A 20,086-nucleotide genomic window follows, 5' to 3' on the forward strand; every position below is an offset into this window, starting at 1 on the left:
GGTCCCGTGACGCCCGTGACGCCGGCCGGCCTCGGCCACCCTTGCGCCTCCCTCGGCTCGGCCCCACCGCCGGGGCCTCTGCGAGACGCCCCCACCGCGGGAGCCGTCCCTTCCGCCCACCCCGTCCATCCGCCTGGCCCGCTCCGGGGCTCGCGCCCCCGAGGGAACACACGCCCGGGGCGCGGTACCCCGGACCGTGCCCGCACACCACCACCGGCTGCGGCTCGTCACGGGAGCGGGCGGAGAGCTAGCCGCTCCCCGCGGGAGAGCGGGCGGCGCCCGGACGGGGCTCTTGCCCCACACCCCGGGCACGCGGCGGGCGGGCCGCGCGCACGCCCACGAGCACGCGCGGCCCCGCGCCGGACGCCGGACGCCGGCCGGGCCGGGCGGGACCCTCCCCCGACTCGGTGAGGGGAGGCGCCGGCCGCGGTAGGCAAAGGGCGGCTCTGCCCACACGCAAACGGTGGTCACACCACCGGCTACCACGCGCGGAGAAGGAGGGGCAGCAGCTGGGGGATCCGGGAACCCCAAAGGCACCCTCTCGGATCGCTAGAGAAGGCTTTCTCGCCGAGGGCGCGTCGCACCCACCCATCGTCCCCCGTCGGGACCGCGAGGGCACTGCACTCCTGGGTGCCGGGGCTATGCGGGGGTCTGCGGTATGGGTAAGCATGGGGCAAATCCGAGCGTTCGCGGTCAGGGCCACGAGCCCGCGCTTCCACGGGCTCCTCCTCTCGTCTGACATCACGGGGCTCATCGAAGCTTTACGGGGCACCCGCGACGCCTGGAACTCAGAGCTTCCGTCAGGTGAAACCGACAAAGAAGCAGAGAGCCCAAAGGAGGTGCCAGCTAACCGGCACCCCTCGAAAGACAGCCAGCGCCATGCCGCTGGCTCGGCCCGCCGAGATCGCTCAACGCACCCGCGTGCCAGCCCCAGCGACGGAGGACACACGGCGTGCACCCAGCCAGTCAGTCTCCACGCGGCAGGCCGGTGGGACGACGAGGCACCCGCCCCCGCGAGGGGAAACGGGCATGCCTCCCCTACCGACTGGACCCCCGTCTCGCCTCAGACACACCGTCGTAGCGGTGACACGAAGGGGTCGCTGGAAACGGGAAACGACACCACCGCTCGGCCTCAGGCACCTGACGGACGACCTGGAGCGCTCCAGGGGCACCACCAAGGACCGGGCGACACACACCCACACACCCGGGGGAGCGTGTGGTGCGGCGGCGGCACGGCCCACCCCACCTCGGGGAGGCCCACTCGCCAGACGCGGCCGAGAGGCCACACGGAGTGTCCACTGCGTCACAAAGACCTCGGCCCCACCGACGCCACAAGGCAGAGGGCGGGAGAGCGAGGTCGGGCCGGGTTCCGCACCCCTGCCTTCCACACACCACCGACGGGCGGGGAGGAGAGGCGAGGGGCCCGTGGGCAGAGCGAGAAGAGCGGGCCCGTTTGACACAAACGCCCGTCCCTCGCCTGGCACGGCTTAGGCCCGGCCCAGGAGAGCGCGACATCACAACATCGATCACCGCGGCGCGACACGCCTCACGGAGACAACGACAAGAACAGCGGCAGTCACCGAGGGAGAGACTGCCTCAGCCTCACCGCTTCCCCCCCACCCCCGAGTCGTGCAGCAGCGGGCCACGACCCCAGGAGGTGAACGCCTGACACGCGGTGGCGCGGGAGCCCGAGGCGTGGGGTAGTCGCGACCGCACCGGGGTTGCCTGCGGCGGGGAGCGCACCGGGTAGAGGACCCGCGCCACCTCCCCCGCCGCCCTCGGGTGCTGGAGACCGGAGGCGGCACCGCGGATCGGGACACCTGGGACGCACAGGAGCCGGCGCGCAGGCCCAGCCCAGGCGGGCGGGCTCAAGTGGCAGGGGCAGAACCGGGCCTCCACCCCACGGTCACAGCCCGGAGCCCCGCCACGCGCGTCCAGAGGCCCAACGACTCCCAGGCGACAAACGTCCGGAGACAGCGTGTCAGCACCTATCTGGCAGCGAAAAACGACCATTTCGGGCGAAAGAATGGCCGCACCAGGCGACGGGGCCCACCCACGGATCACGGCGGCACCCCTTGGATCACGGGCCCGGTCACCAGGCCCCCGGCACCACCCCATCGCCACCAGCCCCGGAGCCCCCGCGACCATCTGGTCGACCCCGGAAGTGCGGCGGCAGAGGGGGCGCGGGGGCACGCGGGACCCGCGCCCGGCCGGGTACACCCTCGCCGTCTCGCCCTCGAGGGCAGGCGGCCGGTCCATCCTCCTCTCCGGGGCAGGACTTGGGGAAAAAAAAGATTCCTCAGAGGCGCCCCAGGCGACCGGGCCCCACCCGGGCAGGCCGGCGTCCGTCCACGTGCCCCCCTACCCCACCCGGGGCTCCACCTGCCTCTCGAGCCGGTCCCCACCTCCGGACCCAGAGGCTTTCGGAAAACTTGGCGATAGAAATCCAGTGCGACGACCCGGACCCACGCGGTCACGTGTCCGGGACGGGGACGCCCTCTCCCCGGCCCACCCTCGAGGGCGGGGGCCGGTCCGCGCTCTCCTCCGGAGTGGGACTTGAAAAACATCCCTCGGAGTCGCCTCCGACGACCGGGCCGCCACCACGGACGGCCCGGGCCGGTCGGTCCCCACCGCCAGAGCGGGACTCGGAAAACGCGGTGAGAAAAGTCGAGTCCGACGACCCGGAGCCACCCGTGCCCGCGGCCGAGCCGCCGCCGTCTCGCCCTCCACGGGCCTCCCCGCAAGGCCCGGGCCGGTCCCCGACCTCCGGAGCGGGGCGCGAGCAAGAAACCGGTGACACGGAGGGCCCGACGACCCGGGCCGCACGGGGGACGCCAGCCGGGCTCGGGAACTCCCCCCCCACCTCGCCGGCCCCGGTCGGTCCCCGAGGGTCGCAGTGGCACCGGCGTCTGCTGGTCGACCCGTCCGGGCGGCCCCGCACACCCGCCGGCCTCGAGGAGCGCGGCGACAGCCACCTCCCCACACTCTCCTGCACGTCCAATCTCCGCCCGGCGGACGACGCGCCCGCGCCCCGGCACGACCGGGACCGATCCCGCCACTGCCACCGGCCTCCCGGAACTCCGCCTCGGTCACCGCGGCCAAGTCACCTCCCTTGCCGAGGTCGCCGGAGCTCCGGAGGACAGAAACGATATAAAAGCGGCCGCCAGGTGGCACCGGACAACCGGCGCGAACGTCAGCGGGACGGATCCGGATCCCTGGCCGGCCGGGGCGCGCAGCCGGGCCGCCTGGCGGCCCGACCCCGTCCCGACCCACCCCGGGTCCCATCTCCCGGCCCGGCGCGGCCAGGGGGCATCCGCCTCGGGGCTCCCAGCCGGCACGGCGCGACCCCGGCCGCCGGAGAGGGACTCGGAAAACGTGTGTGTTTCGGGCGCTCGCCCGTGAGGGGACGGGGAACATTCCCTCAGAGACGCCAGCAGGGGCGCCGGGACTGCCGGCACCGGCTGGCTTCCCGGGGTGGCCCCGGGCGCTTCCCGGGCGCTTCCCGGGCTCCCGGGAGGACTCAGGGAAACGCGGCGGGCGGGGCACCGCCAAAACGAAACCGGGCGAGTCGTCAGAGGACGACGACGACAGGGGAACGACGGAGCAACTGTCCGCATCCCGTCACTTCCAACCCGCGACGGCTTCCCAAGGCGGGCAGGCAAAGCCCAGAGGCCGCCGGGGAAACGACGGCGACGCCTGACCGCACGGAGGTTGAAGAGACACGAACGTGTCTCCCTCCGCGCGGGCCGCGACACAGTCCCGAGACAGCGCGCGGGGCTGGGGAGCGTGGGTGCAAATGCACCAGTGGCGACCAGAACATCGATGTCAGCGGTCCTTACCGTCGTGACAAGCGAGCAGACCCACAGAAAGTGGTGGGGGGTGGGGGAAGAGACTTCACAGCCATCCGCTCAACAGATCAGGTTCCAGTACGTCCGTACAAGGCCACGCTGCGAGTGTGTGTGTGTGCGTCTGCACGTGCGTGTGTTTGAGATGAGATACCTGTTGAACTGTTCCCTGAAACTAGAAAACGAAGAAAGGTGTAGATCTTTTGCCGGTTAAAAATAATAACATTAATTGTTTCACGAAGAAAGTTGTAGATCTTTTGCCGGTTAAAAATAATAACATTAATTGTTTCACGAAGAAAGTTGTAGATCTTTTGCCGGTTAAAAATAATAACATTAATTGTTTCACAGAACCGGCCAAACCTGCCAAAACTGAATTTTGGCCATCATGCAAAAGCAACCCACGGGAGTAAAAAGATGGCCTCTCCATCAAATGGGAGTAGGGCGACTGAACATCCACAGGCAAGCAAGCAAACACACAAAAGACCCTTGACCGGGCGGGCCTCGTGGCTTAGCGGTTAAGTGTGCGCGCTCCGCTACTGGCGGCCCGGGTTCGGATCCCGGGCGCGCACCGACGCACCGCTTCTCCGGCCATGCTGGGGCCGCATCCCACGTACGGCAACTAGAAGGACGTGCAGCTATGACATACAACTATCCACTGGGGCTTTGGGGGAAAAATAAATAAAGTTATTTTTTAAAAAAACTTTACTTTTTATACCGTCTTTACTGAAAACACCCTTCTTCCTTTTCCTTGAATATGAAGGTGTTTCCCTTATTAATTTTTAGTAGCTTTAGTCACATATACATATTTTTGTGTGTGTGTGAGGAAGATCAGCCCTGAGCTAACATCCATGCCAATCCTCCTCTTTTTGCTGAGGAAGACTGGCCCTGAGCTAACATCCGTGCCCATCTTCCTCCACTTTATGTGGGATGCCGCCACAGCATGGCCTGACAAGCCGTGCGTCGGTGTGCGCCCGGGATCTGAACCCGGGCCGCCAGCAGCGGAGCGGGAGCACTTAACCGCTACGCCACAGGGCCGGCCCCCTAATCACATACATTAATTAGAACTTTTAGGGGACCGCCCAGTGACGTAGCAGTTAAGTTCGCATGCTCCACCTCAGTGGCCCAGGGTTCACTGGTTCGGATCCCGGGCTCAGACACACACACCACTCTTAAAGCCGTGCTGAGGTGGCATCCCACATAGAGTCACTAGAAGAATGGACAAGTATGACATACAACTATCTACTGGGGCTTTGGGGAGAAAAGAAAGGAAAATAGGAGGAAGATTGTTAATAGATGTTAGCTCAGGGCCTCAATATGTGTCACAAACATGTGGAAACTAAACAACGGGCTACTGAACAACTGTTGGATCAATGAGGAAATCACAGGAGAAATCAGAAAACGTTGGGCCAGCCATGACGGCCTAGGGGTTACAGTTTGGTGCACTCCACTTCGGCAACCCAGGTTCGGTTCCCAGGCGTGGAACCACGCCACTCCTTGGTCAGTAGTCATGCCGTGGTGGTGGCTCTCGTAGAAGAACTAGAAGGACTTACAACTAGAATAGACAACTATGTATCAGGGCTTTGGGGAGGAAGTAAATAAAAAGAGGAAGATGAGCAACAGATGTTAGCTCAGGGCAAATGTTTCCCAGGCCCCCCCCCAAAAAAAATAGTAATCCCTCACTAGAGTTAAAAAAATATACCTAGAGACAAATCAAAATGAAAACACAACATACCAAAACTTATGGGCTGCAGCAAAAGCAGCGCTAAGAGGGAAATGAATAGAAAAACAGGCCTACCTCAACAAACAAGAAAAATCTCAAATAAACAAGCTTGCCCTATACCTAAAGGAACTAGAAAAAGACCAAACAAAGCCCAAAGTCAGTAGAAGGAAGGAAATAATAAAAATCACAGCAGACATTAATGAAATAGAGACTAAAAAAATACATACATAAAATAGAAAGGAAACTAAGATCCAGTTCTTTGAGAAGATAAACAAAATGGGCAAACCCTCAGCCAGAATCACTGAGAAAAAAAGAGAGAAGACTGAAATAGATAAAATCAGAAAGGAAAGAAGAGAAGTTACAACAGACACCACAGGAATGCAAAGGATTATAAGAGACTGTTATGAAAAGCTATACGCCCACAGACAGGATGATAACCTAGAAGAAATGGATAAGTTCTTAGAATCCTGCGACCTCCCAAAACTGAATCAAGAAGAAAGAGAGAGGGCCCGCCCGGTGACGTAGCGGTTAAGTTCACCCATTCCGCTGTGGTGGCCCAGGTTCCCTGGTTCGGATCCTGGGTGTGGACCTACTCACCGCTCATGAAGCCATGCTGAGGTGGCGTCCCACATAGAAGAGCTACAACTCTACAACTATGATACAGAGCTATGTAGTGGGGCTTTGGGGAGAAAAAAGAGGAAGATTGGCAACAGATGTTATCGCAGGGCCAATCTTCCTCCAGAAGAAGGAGGAGGAGGAGGAGGAGGAGGAGGAGGAGGAGGAGGAGGAGGAGAAGACGAAGAAGACGAAGAAGAAGAAGAAGAAGAAGAAGAAGAAGAAGAAGAAGAAGAAGAAGAAGAAGAAGAGAGAATCTGAATAGACCAATCACAAGTAAAGAGATTGAAACGGTAATCAAAAACCTCTCAGAAAAGAAAAGTCCAGAGCAAGACAGCTCCCCTGGTGAGTTCTACCAAACATCCAAATAAGACTCAATATCTGCCCTTCTCAAATTCTTCCAAAAAATTAAAGAGGAGGGGAAGCTTCCTAACTCATTCTACGAGGCCAATATTACTCTGACATCCGAACCGGACAAGGACAGCATAGAACAAGAAAAATACAGGCCAATATCACTGATGAACATCGATGCAAAAATCCTCAGGGAAATATTAACGACTCGAATACAACACATCCCAAGGATCATCCACCACGACCCAGCGGGATTTATTCCAGGCATGTGGGGATGGTTCCACGTCCACAAATCAATCAAGGTGAACACACCACGTTAACAAAATGAGGAATAAAAACCACGTGACCATCTCAATAGAGGCAGAGGAAGCATTGGACAAGATCCAACATCCATTTATGATAGAAACTCTCGAGAAAATGGGCATGGAAGGAAAGTACCTCAACAGAATGAAGGCCACACATGGCAAACCCACAGCCCAACCTCATACTCAACGGAGAAAAACTGAAAGCCATTCCTCTGAGAACGTGAACAAGACAAGGATGCCAGCTCTCACCACTCTTATTCGGCATACTCCTGGAAGTCTGAGCCAGATCGATGAGGCAAGAAAAGGAAATAAAAGGGATCCAAGTCGGACAGGCAGAAGTGAAACTCTCACTATTGGCGGGTGACACGATTCTCTATATAGAAAACCCTCAGGAATCCACCGAAAACCTCCTGGAAATAATCAACAAATACAGTCGAGTTGCAAGATACAAATCAACAGACAGAAATCAGTTACATTTCGACACACTAACGACAAACTAGTGGAAAGTGAAGTTGAGAATACACTCCCATTTACAATCACCGCACAAAGAAGAAAATAGCAAGGAACAGACTTTACCGAGGAGGTGAAAGACCTATACGCTGAAAACTATAAGACGTTACTGAGAGAAATCGAAGAAGAAAGAGATGGAAAGATATTCCATGCTCGTGGATTGGAAGAGTAAACATCGTTAACGAGAGGTCCGTTTGTACAGAATTCTCTCATCCTCAACTTCCCGACCTTGCCAATAAGATAAGAACGTCACTCTCCTCCTGGGATAGAGAGGACATCTTCCTCGGGGTGTGTGTGGGGGGGGGAGGGTGGTTGGTTGGTTGGTTGACCGACCTCCTGCTTCCAGGAAGCAAAGAAGGAGGGTCAGTCAGCACTCCATTCTTGCACCTGCTCCCTGATGGGGGTAAGGTTTTGCTCGTTTGTTGTTGTCATCCTCTTTAAAAGCGTCTGTGTGTAGCTCAAAACAATACCCCAGCGTCCTTTCCGTCTCAGTGTTTGACCCGAGGTTTCAGCTTTTGACAGGAGGAGGGACACGTTTTTCTGGGGCACTCATTTTTATGACACGATGGTGTGGGTGAAGAAGGATAAGATGGGCGGGGGTGGGCCCGTGCCTTTTCTTTTCGCACGTGGTGGGGAGACGACTCGGCTCTTGCCAGACGGGATCTCATTTCCCCGTGAACCATCGGGCGGGCTATCAGGGGTAAAGAGGGAGAGCAAAGGTTTGAAGGACGTGGAGAAGATGTGTTCCAGATGCCAGGGTCTCCGGATTTCACCGGAGGCACACGAAAGTCACTGATTTCTGGACCACGTTTACGGCCGATGTCACGCGTAGGTCATTTTGAAACGAGGAGGCTACCGTCTGAGCCAATTTGGATATCGTCTCCAGCTCCCCCGAGCGGTGGAGCTGTGCGAGTCTAAGATGGGGCACATCCAGGGAGAGAATTGTGCCAGGGAAAGGGAGGCAGCAGTAAGTCATCGAGGATAAGGTCTTTAGAGGAGACTGACTCTTCTCAAGTGGATGAGGTAGCAGGAGATTTTTGTTTCATGGGTGTTAGCTATACGGGTTGGGAGGGAGCCGGGGGAGGGGCGGGGGCTTGTGGTGGTGGGGACACGGGTGGTGTTTATGTCCTGGTTAAGGTGAAAACACTCTTCAAGTGGAGATTTTTGTGCAAGGGTCCGGTCTGGCAGGACGGGAGGGTGCGGGTGGGTCCATTTAGCACGAAATCAGAAGAATCTGTAGCAGTAGTCCAGCCTCAGGCCTTTTGAGAAATAGGCAGAGAGGGGAGTTGAGCTTCATTCGTGACGGCAACCGGGACCTCAGGAGTAACAACTTCCATGTAAGAAGTAAAACTAGAACATGCTGTAGGAGGAAGAATTCTAAGAGAAAGAATTGGGGGTACAGGGCCAGCAAAGAGATTTTAAGACTTGACCTCAGAAGCGTGATCCATAAAAAGAAATGGAGACATTGGAAATCATCAAAATTAAACTCCTAGGTTCTGTGAAACACCCTCTTAAGAGGACGAAACGACCAAGGACAGAGTCTGGGGGCAGAAAATCTGTGCAAACCACACCTCTGATTGGAATTTGTAAAGAACCCTCAAAATGCAGTAGCAGTATCTTGGGAAAAAAAAAAATCCAAATACACAATAAACAGAAAGACAGAGCAGGCATCTCACATGGAGAGGAGGAGATAACCGATGAATTTACAAATCTGCACGTGAAAAGATGTGAGCCGTTTCCTGGAGATGCAAATGAGAATCGGAGTGAGATATCCTCGGGACACATTTGTCAGAATGCCTTCGGCAAAATACGAGAACAGTATCAAACTGCTAGCGAGGTCGCGGACGGACAGGCCGAGTCACTCACTCACGCCTCCCTGGTGGTGATGTAAAGTGGCATGGCCACTGCGGAAAACAGCGTGGGGGTTTCCAAGACTCACCAGCAACAACGACAAGAAAAAAACGACGACAGAAAATTGCAACCTCTAAGCCCTCGGAACGTCCTGCCTCCTAAGAGTGTCTTTGTTTAGCTGGGGCCTTGGGTGGTTGAGGGCCCCAGTGTGATTTCTGGCGTGGGGTCGGGGGGGGGGCGTGGGGGGGGTGGGGGGGGCTCGGGCCGTGCGGTCTCAGGTGGAGCTCCAGGAAGTCAGCTTCGTGGAGCCCTGTGAGTCCTTCTAGGGAGGCAGGCATCAAGCTCAAGGGTGCTCTGGAGGACACCACGCCCGAGCGGCCCGAGAACTTTCATGTTCATTCACGAAAAATCCTGGACACGAATGTTCTCAGCAGCTCTGTTCATCACAGCCCCGGATGGGAAACCACACAGATGTCTGATAAATAAATGGCAAGCAATAGGATATCCTGGAGTATATGAGGAAGCCATTTGGTGTAAAACGAATTCAGCCTGACCTTGTTTTTCCAAAAGGGCCAGATGTGGCCTTTGAGCATAGATTGTCTATCTGCTTTAGGCATTTACTAGGCCACAAAGACAAGAATAAATGCCCTTAAGCTAAAGTAACTTCCCCCACATCAGCATTTCCTGGAGGGTAAGCCTCTCTCTCTCTAGGCTAAGGATTGATTGCTGACCCGCTGTGACCACCCAGCTGGGGACCACAGACCTGCTCTCCGCAGTGTTCATCAATTGCTGTGTGAATCGCTGTGCCGGGTAGGCAGGCCCGGCAGGCAGGCCGGGCAATCTCGTGAGTGCTGTAAAAGGGACATTCCAATCCTGTGCGATAGACACTCTGACGGTATATAACCACGCGGTACACCCCACTTCTTTGGCGCCCTTCCTTCCTTGGGGAAGGAAGGCCCTGGGCTATGTGGTCCTCAAATTTGGCTCATAATAAACTCACCCCAATTCTGATTTATAGATTGGTTATGGATTACTTGCGTCAACCTGTCCTTCAACAGTCCCCTCCCTTGCCTATGTCGCCGGAGCTCCGGAGCACAGAAACTATATAAAAGCGGCCGCTAGATGGCACCGGACAATCAGCACAAACGTCCCCGGGAGGGAGGGAGGGAGGGATCCGGAGCGCGGGCCCGCGAGAGTGCACAGCCTCCGCCCACCGCCCCGATCGTGTCCTGGCCCACCTCGGATCATGACTCTCACCCTGGGGCGGCCGGGAGGGCGTCCCGCGAGGCCCCCGGGCGTCCACCTCGGAGGTCCCAGCCGGCACGGCACAACCCCGGGCGCAGAAGGAGGACTTGGAAAGCTGAGGGGGAGGGGCAGTTGCTGGGAAGGAGACAGACTCCCCACACCACTCCCGGGCCGGGCCTGGGCCGGGCCGGGCCGGCTGGCTGATGCAGACGTGGAAAATTCCCTCGGAGACACCAGCAGGGGGGCTGGGGCTGCCGGCACCTGCTTCCCGGAGTGGCCTGAGTGCTTCCCTGGCTCCCGGGAGGGCTTCGGAAAACGTGGCGGGCGGGGACTGTCAAACCGAAACCACGCAGGCCTCGTCAGAGGACGACAACAATGACAGAGGAAGAACGGAGGAATTGTTTGTACCCTGTCACTTCCAGGCCACAAGGTCTTTCTAAGGCGGACAGACAAATCCCAGAGGCCACTGAGGAAATGACTGATACACTTGACCACAGCAAAGTTTAAAAGACAAAATGTGTCTCTGCACGGGCCACAAAAAAAGGTCCAAAGACAACACACAGGGGTGGGGAGCATGGGTGCAAATGCATGAGTGAGTGGGGATAAGAATACTGATTTCAGCAGTCCTTACCATCACGACAAACAAGCAAACCCACAAAAATGGTAGGGGGTAGGAGGCAGAGACTTCACAGCCATCCACTCAAGAAATCAAGTTCCAGTACATCCGTACAAGGCCACGCTGAGAGTGCGTGCGTGTGTGTGTGTGTGTGTGTGTGTGTGTGTGTGTGTGTGTGTTTGAAATGAGGTAAATGTTGACGTTGAACCGTTCCATGAAAGTACAAAAAAATATTTGTAGATCTTCTGCCATTAAATTTTTTTTTTTTAACAGTGCACTTATTTCCCTCAAAAAAGAAAGGAAAAGAAGATTATGAAAGGCAAACAGAGGGGCCGGCCAGGTGTCGTAGCGGTGATGTTCACACACTCTGCTTCAGCGGCCCAGGGTTCACCCGTTTGGATCCTGGGCACAGACAGACCTACTCAGCGATCATCAAGCCACGCTGAGGCAGTGTCCCACATAGAGCAACTAAAAGGAGGTATAACTATGACATACATACAACTATCTACTGGGGCTCCGGGGAGAAAAAAAGAGAGGAAAAAAGGAGGAAGGTTGGTAATAGATGTTAGCTCAGGGCCTCAGTACGCGTCACAAACATGTGGAAACTAAACAACGGGCTACTGAACAGCTATTGGATCAATGGAGAAATCAAAAAAATATCGGGCCAGCTCTGATGGCCTAGGGGTTAAAGTTTGGTGCGCTCCACTTCGGCAGGCAGCTCAGGTTCCGTTCCCAGGCGTGGAACCACGCCGCTTCTCAGTCAGTAGTCACGCTGCGGTGGTGGGCTCACACAGAAGAACTAGAAGGACTTACAACTAGAATATATGTGGCAGGGCTTTGGGGAGAAAAAAAATAAAAAGAGGAAGATTGGCAACAGATGTCAGCTCAGGGCCTACCCCGCCCCCCCGCCAAAAAAAGAAAATTAAAGATTAAAAAAACATTTGAAAAGGCAAACAGAGAGAGTAAAACGGGTAAAAAGCCAAAACCTTAGTCCTCTGCATACAGAGGCCTCTTCCTTTTTGAGCCTAGGAAAGTATTTTGACTAAACATAGAATTCCTGTCCTTGGTGTAGATTCACTCAAAGGTAAAGCAAAACCTGATACAATTTCCTTAACAAGAGCAGACTGGAAGTTAGAGAAGACTATGCTTTTAAGAAAGAGGAAACCAAATTCTAATTTTGCACCAGCTTACTTCTGATACTAAAACTCAGTTACCGAATCAAATCCATCTCCATCTTAACCAACTTGACCACACACAAAACTTTTTCCTCAGAGTTGTTTTTTCCCCACACACTTTTCACAGGCTTTTTAAAGAAACAAGAATGGCTATTTTTTATACCGTCTTCACTGAAAACATCCATCTTCCTTTCCATGAAGACAAAGACGTTTCCCTTATTAATTGTTAGTAGCTTCAGTCACATATATTAGTTAGAACTTTTAGAGGCCGGCCCAGTGGCGTAGCGGTTAAGTTTGCGTGCTCCGCCTCAGCTGCCGGGGGTCCACCGGTTCAGATCTTGGGCTCGGGCCTACGCACAGCTCATCAAGCCACGCTGAGGCGGCATCTCACATAGAGCAACTGGAAGGACGTACAACTATGACATACAACGATCTACTGCGGCTCTGGGGAGGAAAAAAATAAAAGGAAAAAAGGAGGAAGATGGGCAATAGATGTTAGCTCAGGGCCGATGTCCCAGATAATTTAATTAATTGATTGATCGATTGATTGATGGCTTCATTAAAGAATTTATAACGCCTAGAAACCTTAATTTTTAGTGAGAACTAAGAGGTAAGCAACTGTGAACTGTTTTGTCCGTTAGCATTTTGTGGCTTGGCAAATCCTATGAACACTTTATAATTTTTAGAAACATGTCATTTCATAGCATACTCTTCATAAAGCACAAGACATGTTTATTAATAGTCCCAAACATCTTTTAGTTTCTCTGTCCTCAGAAGCCAACAGTGGATAAACCTATATTTAGTCGTTAAGGTCTAATATTTTATCCTATTTGGAAACGATCTAGCTATTCAATTAATGTTTTTTTTTAAAGATTTTACTTATTTATTTTTCCCCCAACGCCCCAGTAGCTAGCTGTCTGTCATAGCTGCACATCCTCCTAGTTGCTGTATGTGGGACCCGGCCTCAGCGTGGCCGGAGAAGCGGTGCGTCGGTGCGATCCCGGGATCCGAACCCGGGCCGCCAGCAGCGGAGCGCGCGCACTTAACCGCTAAGCCGCGGGGCTGGCCCTTCAATTAATGTTTTATCCCTTAATTTCACGTAGCCAAACATCCAGGTTTCAAGCTACCAAAGAGATCTTGGAAGTTGTTTTAAGTACACATGCCAGGGCCGGCCCCGTGGCTTAGCGGTTAAGTGCGCGCGCTCCGCTGCTGGCGGCCCGGGTTCGGATCCCGGGCGCGCACCGACGCACCGCTTCTCCGGCCACGCTGAGGCCACGTCCCACATACAGCAACTAGAAGGATGTGCAGCTGTGACAGACAACTATCTACTGGGGCTTTGGGTGAAAAAAAAAGGAGGAGGATTGGCACTAGATGTTAGCTCAGAGCCGGTCTTCCTCAGTAAAAAAAAAAAAAAAAAAAAAAAAAAAAGAGGAAGACAAGCATGGATGTTAGCTCAGGGCTGATCTTCCTCACACACACACACACACACACACACACACAAAATAAGTACACATGCCATAAAATGTAACTCCTGCTAAAAGTTTATCAGAGTGACGTCAGCATCATGGTGGCATGAGTTGTTCCCTTCGCCTCTCCCCTCTAAGGTACAACCAAACAGACGTCTACTGACCGACACAGGGATTCCCTACACAGCACAACAAGATGCTGAGAGATCCATGCGGCTGTAGGGGAGGAAGGCAAACCCTCTACCGTCTTTAGGTCCTTCTGGCTGGGCTACAAATTAAATCGACACGAGATGGAGTAACAGGAGAAAATCAAACAAAGCTTTAGAACGTGTATACACGGGAGAGACTCAGGAAAAGGGAACAACTCACCAACACGGCCGAGCTGCCAGTTTAAATATTATCTTCAGCTTTAGCTTTTTAGACAGAGGAGGACCTTGGGGGTAGTGGTTTGGGATTTCAAAGAGGAGGAAGGCAATTTACACGGCGTTGGAAACGTAAATGGGCCAACTACAGACAAGGTGAGCTGAGACACATGTTTTACATGACATTAAAGTTATGTGATGGCATTAGTCCATCCCTGGAATAGCCCCTTCTATTTTAAATTCTTTTAGGCAGTTGGGGGGAGGTCAGAGTTCCTTTCAGAGTCTTTTGTTCTTAAAAACAATCAAGCCAAAGAGACACATTTTGGGTTGGCCCAGTCTGATCCCCCACACAGCTATACATCTGAAGGTGGGTGGACCGGACCCTCGGGAAGCCCTGGAACTAGGGAAGCGGCCCCTTCCTCCTGACGGTGGCGACGATGCAGGACATGGGTCCTCAAGCTGCAGCCAGCGTGACTGTGAGTGGAGGCAGGGGCAGCCCAGCCTGCGTGCAAACACTCACGGAGTGGCAGATGCCTGGCCTGTGAGAGCACCCACCGAGCGGTGGCAGTCCTGCCCGCATGAACTTGGAGTGGCCCGACCGGCACAACTGTGAGCAGATGGGGCAGGAACAGAAAAAACAGCCCCCTGTCACCCCCGCCCCCGCCGTGGCAGGTGGAGTCTGTGGCCAGAAGCATTAGAAGCCACAGCAGAAGCGGTGACCCAACCCCGCTTCACCAGCCGGGGGGGCCGCATATGAGTCCCTGGGTCCCTGGGCTCCCACCAGTGACGGCACACCTGTGAACCCAGCACCCCTGGCAGCAGTGCAACCGGCACCCCAAGACAACCTGGGAACAGCAGTGCAGGTGGTGCACGGGACAGCAGTGTGTGAGCCCACGGAGAGCCAGTGGAGGAACACAAGACCCGGGCAATCAGAACCAAAGTAACTGAAGCCTGACCCAAATAAGAGAAGGCCGTGACTACCACAAATGTGCCCCAGCAGAGGATCCATTCATCAAACAGCATGAAGATCGACAGTACAGTAACACAGCAGAACAGAAGGAAAATGACAACTCTCCAGAAACCAAACCCGAAGTCACAGACGATGACCATCTGACAGAGAACTCAAGACAGCTGCCCTAGGGGGCGGCCCCGTGGCTTAGCGGTGAAGTGCATGCGCTCCGCTACCGGCGGCCCGGGTTCGGGTCCGGGCGCGTACCGACGCATCGCCTGTCCAGCCATGCTGAGGCGGCGTCCCACATACAGCAACTAGAAGGGTGTGCAACTATGACACACAACTGCGTCCTGGGGATTTGGGGAGAAAAAGGGGGGGAAAAAAGGAGGAGGATTGGCAACAGATGTCAGCTCAGGGCCGGTCTTCCTCAGAACAAAAAAAAAGAGGAGGATTGGCATGAATGTCAGCTCAGTGCCGATCTTCCTCACACACACACACACACACACACACACACACACACACACACACACACAGAGAAAACAACTGTCATAGAGAAACTCAACGAGTTACATAAAAACTCAGACAGAAGGACAGTTCGAGGAGCTCAAGAATAAAATTAACGAACAGAAGGAATACTTCAACAAAGAGATTGGAGCTCTAATAGAAAAACCAAACAGAAACTCTAGATATGAAGGACACAAATAGTGAGATTAAAAAATAAGGTTAAAGGCATTAAAAAAAAAAAAAAAAAGAGCAGACCCTATGGAGGAGAGAATTAGTGAGGTCTACGATAGAAGCCTAGAAATGCTCCAGGTAGAGGAGGAGAGAGAACTAAGATTTTTAAAAAACCACGAAATTCTTTGAGAAATATCCAGCTCGATTAGGAAAAGTAACATAAGGCTTATAATCTCCCAGAGGGAGGAGAAGACAGGGAGAAAGGAGCAGAGAGCTTCTTCAAAGAAATGATTGCTGAGAACTTCCCAAACCTGGGGAAGGAACTGGACCTGCAAGTGCTGTGCGAGTCTAAGATGGGGCACATCCAGGGAGAGAATTGTGCCAGGGAAAGGGAGGCAGCAGTAAGTCATTGAGGATAAGGTCTTTAGAGGAGAGCGACTCTTCTCAAGTGGATGAGGTAGAAGGAGACCGGCTGGATTTGTGTGTGTGTGTGTGTGTGTGTGTGTGTGTGCGCGTGCGTGTGTGTGTGCGTGTGTGTGTGTGCGTGTGAGGAAGATCAGCCCTGAGCTAACATCCACGCTAATCCTCCTCTCTTTGCTGAGGAAGACCGGCTCTGAGCTAACATCTATATTGCCAATCCTCCTCTTCTTTTTCCCCAGAGCCCCAGTAGATGGCTGTATGTCACAGTTGCACATCCCTCCAGTTGCTCTATGTGGGTGTGGGAGATCAAGATTTGGCCACCCTGAAATATATCTCTTTACCTTTTTTTTTTTTTTTACTTTGAGAATTTTCAAAGGGCCCTGGAACTTCTCAAAGACATTTGCTCTCTTCCTATAAGGAGGAAGATACTAAACTTATTAGGCTTATTCAGTATGTTAAATTACATGGAAAGCATTGTCAGACAAGTGACGATAAGCCTGCTCAGGTGCTATTATGTGGGTAAATGTTATTCATATAGGTGTTTTAAAATTGTATAACGTTACTGAAATGCTGATCTGTCCTGATTATCAGTCATAATTCTGGTTATTATTATTTTAAAGTGTTGTATGTCACAAAATTAACCAAATTTCTTTGTCAATTGCCATTTTGAGGTCTTGTTGTTTACAGACTTATTTCTTTGCTCTAATGCTTTTGCAAAATATGTTTCAACTTCAGAAAAATTCATGGAAAGGACTCTGATATTTACACTGGAATACAGGTTTCTGACAAACTTTCTGATCACGAAAATGAACGTGGTAAGAAATTACAGAAATCTGATGGAGAAACCGACTTCATGAAGCTGCTAACAAAAAGGTTGGGATCAAGAATGGATTACACAGGACTGAATCAACTGATAAGGATAATTATAATTTCTATGATTTTTCATTTGAAGTGTTGCTGAATTTTCAATGTTTTGTTTTTTCAGATTTAAGGAAAACTTTTTCTCTTTTCTCCTGAGCTAGCTATGATTTATAGCAATTTGGTAAATGATATTTTTGTCAGTAAAATTGAAATATTTATCTTTTTCTCTCTATCTGATCCCTCAAATTTGGAAACTCTTAGTGAGTGAGTATTGTTGTTTTCATGGCAATATAGTTACTTGCATAAGTTCAATAAGAATCTGTTCTCCTTATCACAGGACACAATTGGAAACACTGGTTATGTTACCAAGGTTGTAACTGGAACATCATATTTGCGATATCACCCTGCAGCTTCTGAGGAATGAAGATTTGACTTTATGGAATAAAGCCACATGGAAATATTGGCCTGGTACCTTATGTTCCAAGCAGCACTTACCAGGATAAGTCAAGAATGTCACTTATCTGGCAGGTACAAGGAACCTCGAAATATTTGGGGGGAACCTCAGAAGAGAGGAATTCACCCAAATCTATGGGTATTGCAGACAAAGTCTGATGACAAAATCCTTGGCTTTGCTTTCCTGGCCTCGAGAGACCTTTAAAGTTCAATGTGAGATTCCTTATCAAAAGTTCCAGCAAAGCAGATTTAAAAGAGCCTATGTGATCAACTGCTATTCTTGCTGTACTTATGTAAATAATTGGGCCAACTCTATTGGAACTAGACTTATTTTGCAAACTAGTTTTAATTTTGCTATCTTAATAAAAATGAGGGTGATTTTAGAGAGAAAAATTATATTTCGGTAAAAACTATTTCAGTATAAATTTGCGGATATTAGATCCTAGTTTTGTTGTCTTTTGAGGTTTTTGTCTTATATCTGTTGACTGGACTGGATCCTGATTTCTTCTAGTCTCCTGAAACATCTGGCGACAGATGTCCAAACTAACGTTTTTGATTTTTTTTCCATCATTTTCATTGGAAATCGCTGAAAACTAAACCTGCCCTTTTTCCTGAAGACTTACAAACTGAAGCCGATGGACTGGACTTGATATAAACTTAAGAGATGACCTGACGACACCATCAGAGACATTTTAAACTGCAAAAGATACTTGGACGCTGACATCTGAAATGCTTCTTCACTGGCTGTCCTCCGAACTCAAAAACACGTTTCCAATCGGCTCCAACCATTAACCTTGTTTCTCTTTTGTTTCCATAGAAATGCTTCTATTAAATACTTGATTGCTTGCTTCCACAATATAGGCGTCACCTCGAGAGCCCACCTGCATCACCACCTTCTGAAATGAACTTAATTGAACCGACCTATTATCAGGACTAAGAAACGTGTTCAGTGAGATGAAACAATCTACCAACTCAGCTTCTGGACTATGAAACTTCTGTAAGTTTCAAAAGGACTGTGAAACTTTTAGTTTCAGAGGCGGGACTGTGGGAGATCAAGATTTGGCCACCCTGAAATATATCTCTTTACCTTGATTGTTTTCTCTGAGGGACATTTGACCTCCCCCACTAACTGCCTAAAGAATTCGACATGGTGGCTCCTTCCTGGAACAGATCTTCTATCATGATGGCTGTAATGATCATGTAAAATAGATGTTACAATGGGAGGGGCACCAAGCCCCTTTTATCCCAAAACTCTAACTCTCCCTGACCACATTCTCTACAGCTGACCCCGAAAAGAATGGTCCTCCTGCCCTCTGAAGTCCCAGGCCACTACCCACCCCCAACACGCTCCTCGCCTTTAGCTGCAATACTTAGGCAAGCAGCTTAGACAGAGGGACGAGTTGCTCATTTCTGAGTTTCTCCCATGTATACATGTTCTTAAACTTGGTATTATTTTCTCCTGCTAACCTGTCTCGTCGATTATTTGGCCAGCCATAAGAACCTTAAGGGAAAGGGCAGAGGGAGATTCTCCCTCTTCCCCCGACATGGGACACGGCCTCAGCGTGGCCGGAGAAGCGGTGCGTCGGCGCGCGCCCGGGATCCGAACCGGGGCCGCCAGCAGCGGAGCGCGCGCACATAACCGCTAAGCCACGGGGCCGGCCCTGACCAGCTGGAGTTTTGTTTCGTGTGTGTTAGCTATTGAGGCGGGGGAGCGGCAAGGAGGGAGAGGGGTGGTGGGGGTGGGGGTGGGGGTGGTGTGTCTGCTCTGGGTGAGGCGAGAAAACTCCCCAAGTGGAGATTTTTGTAGAAGGGTCCGGTCCGGCAGGACGGGAGGGTGCGCGTGGGTCCATTTAGCGAGCAATCAGAAGAATCTGTAGTCGCTGAGACTCAGGCCTCTTGGGAAAGAAGCAGAGAGAGGAGTTGAGCTTTGTTCCTCAGAGCAACTGGCGCCTCACGGGTAACCACAGAAGGTTCCCAGAACAAATGAAGTTGCGGGAGCCAGCGTGCCCTGTGTGCTGCTCTCAGCCCGAAGGCGGGCAGGCGGGCAGCTGCTCCCGTCCTGCACTCTCCCACGGTCCGGGTCCCGCCCCCAGCCCCACTCGCACCCACAGGGGAGGGCGGCCCCGGAACAAGTCTCCTCTCATCCACCATCATCTCGCCACCCTGACGGCTTTGCCCGAGATACCAACTCGGCTGTACCCACGCCCATGCGGGATTTTCCTTCGGACGAGGGGCCCGGGTTCACCACGGAGGATGAAACCCCTAGCCTTCCGTTGCCAAGTGGGTGGGACTCGCCAGCCAGGGGGGGGGGGGAAGGGAGGTCAGGCCCATTCACTCCAATGGGCCTCACGGAATGGTTTCATTGAAATGCAGAAAGCTCTGCGGTCAAGTCGGAGCCTTTCACTTCGCCTCGGGCGTCTCTCCACTGAATGGCTCTCTTCAACTCCCCCACCCTTAGGCTGCAGCTTCCAAACTGCAGGGAGAGAGGGAGGGAGCATGGATGTCTGAGAAGCGCGACTCCTCTGGGACAGAAAGAGCACCCCCCCCGCCCCCGCTTTCCCTAACCCGCTAAACCACTTGAGAATCAGGGCTGTGGGGACTGACGTCCCGGTTTACGTCTTCCTCACTGCGTGGCGCGTGGCACGGGGCGGGGGCGGGATGGGG

The sequence above is a fragment of the Diceros bicornis genome, unplaced genomic scaffold (assembly GCF_020826845.1).
Source record: "Diceros bicornis minor isolate mBicDic1 unplaced genomic scaffold, mDicBic1.mat.cur scaffold_739_ctg1, whole genome shotgun sequence".
In the NCBI taxonomy this organism is placed as follows: Eukaryota; Metazoa; Chordata; class Mammalia; order Perissodactyla; family Rhinocerotidae; genus Diceros; species Diceros bicornis.